The sequence below is a fragment of the Castor canadensis genome, chromosome 4 (assembly GCF_047511655.1).
Source record: "Castor canadensis chromosome 4, mCasCan1.hap1v2, whole genome shotgun sequence".
Lineage (NCBI taxonomy): Eukaryota > Metazoa > Chordata > Mammalia > Rodentia > Castoridae > Castor > Castor canadensis.
The window spans coordinates 104806014-104808466 of record NC_133389.1 but is presented as its reverse complement, the minus strand read 5'-3'; positions in this window follow the sequence as shown (position 1 = coordinate 104808466).

Genomic DNA, 2453 nt, shown 5'->3' with positions numbered 1-2453 from the left:
TGCTCCAGGTTTCACATCTGTGAAATGGATATAGCAACATTTATTCCATGGGTTGTTATGAAGAGTAAATGTATTGTATGTAAAGCACTTAAACAAGTGCTGGGCATGTAGAAAGCACCATGGAAATGTTGGCTATTTTTATTATTGTTGCTGTTCTTACTACTCCCTCATCATGCAGGGTGACAACTACATTCTCAGAGGGGAGGATGTGAAAGCAAGGCACAGGGCATAGTTACTCACTAAATCCTTTCACTTCTTCTTTTGTTAAGTGTTATTTCATTCTCATAGCTACCACCCTAGGTTAGGCCTCTGTTCCCTTTGATCTACCCCAATACAATTTTCTTTTTTCAGTATTTTTCCTCTACAGTTTACATCTACCTTTTTAAATGATTTAATGAAGTTAGTGTCCTATTCAAAAATTTCCCGTGTCTAATACTACAATATATAAGGCAAATTCCTCACTCTGGGACTATAAATCCCTTTAACACAGTTCAAATTCATCTTCATGGCCTCATTTCCCACTTCCTTGCATGTCAAGACAACTCTAAGGAAACTCTCCCCCTTCCTTCTATGTTCTTTACATAAGATTCTGGGGGCCTGGGATGTCCTGTTCTCACTATTCAAATGCTACCTGTCCCTCAAGGGTCTGCTCCAATTTCCTCTCCTTAGGAAAAGGCCTCTATGAAGGCTGTAAACTACAGCTTGCAGCAGACATGAAGGACCTCAGAATAAAGCATCAAACGTCACTAATTCAGAGTGGAAATACACATCAGTTAGAGTTCAGGGAAAAGCAAAGGAAAGATATGGAGCTTGAAAAACACTCTATGATGTGAAAAAAATTTTAAAATTTTCAGGTATTTTCATATCTATATGGTACCTTGGTCCATTTGTGCAGCTGTAACAGAATGCCACAAACCAGGTAATTTATAAATAAGAAAATTTATTTCTCATAGTTCTGGTGAAGTGAAAAATCCAAGGATACCAGCAGATTCATTGTCTGGAAAGGACTTACTTCTCTGCCTCCAACTGGTGCCCTCTTCTGTGTCCTCCAGAGGGGACAAATACTGTGTCCTCACCTGGCAATGAAACGGATGGGAGGCCACTCACTGAAGGAACTTTTATAGGGGCATTAGTCACATTCATGAGGATTCAGCCCTCATAAATTTACCACTTTCTCAAAGGCTCTACCTCTTAAACTCAGGATGATAGTATTAAGTTCTAACATTATTAATTTGGAGGAACATATATACTCCAACTATACTGTAACACAGTGATAGCAAGCAATGACAGATTAACTAGCAAAGGGCTTGCCGTTACCTATTTTAATAAACTAATTGCAGTTTGAACAGCAGAATGCTTGAAATAATTGTTTAAAATAGTAGCCCCAATGTCTTAATGTCTGTCCACTATAATGTGACAGTTGCATTCCTAAGAAATCTTGTAAGACCAAAAACAAAAAGACAATGGAAAAACATGAGTTTTACACTCAAAGCCTTATTGTTTCTTAAGGAATTTTAAAAGGTGCTTTTTTATAGCCATAAATGCATAACTCTAAAAATATAAACATTATTGAGCACTCTTAATATTTTATACTATCAAGGTAATGAATTTTTTTCTTTATTAGGTCTTGTACCACCATTAGAAAGAACATCTTGATATTTCTATCACCACTGATGTGATCAATGAAGGAGAGCTGCTTAAATAAAGCAGGAATACTGGGGGTTTCCCCTTCCTGAATGGTGTAGGTTTCTAAGATTGCATTACAAATACACGATCGTGTAGTGCAAATTGACGATATTATAAAAGCCTATGCTGTACTTGAAAAATTCTTTTTTCATAGAAAATATCATATAAATTTCAAAGCTACCTACTGAATTATCAGAAATGGCCAATTAGTGGAGAAGTAGCTCACAGATTAAGATCCAGGAAACGCGGATTCTAATGGAACCTTGAGCAAATCACTTAAGTCTTTCCAGGTCACTAAACTGTGCAAAGTCTGGTACTTACTTACAATTACCTTAAAGTTCATGAATGTGTCTATTCCCACATAACTGACTTTCAAATTTGAACATAACTTCTTAACATGAAAATAATTATAATGTTTCTTTATAATTCTGAAGACACTTTGGATTTTGCCACATCCTGTTCTAAATTCTCTATAGCAACATTAAAATATTTATTTGGTTCATTTTTCATGCATTTTCTCTATAATTCACATATTATATATTTTTAATGATTCTGTAAAACCATGATATAACACTCGTAAAGACCAATAGTTTGTCCTTACTAACTTTTTTCTTTTATATTTCAAAGCTACTGTCCCTTTTCATAGGTCAGGAAGCAGTAAATAATTACTTAACAACTGGAAATTAAATCTGATCCCATATTAGATTTTTGGACTGAACAGAGTACTCCCTGAATACTCCAGAATTGCTGACAACTTACTGGTAAAG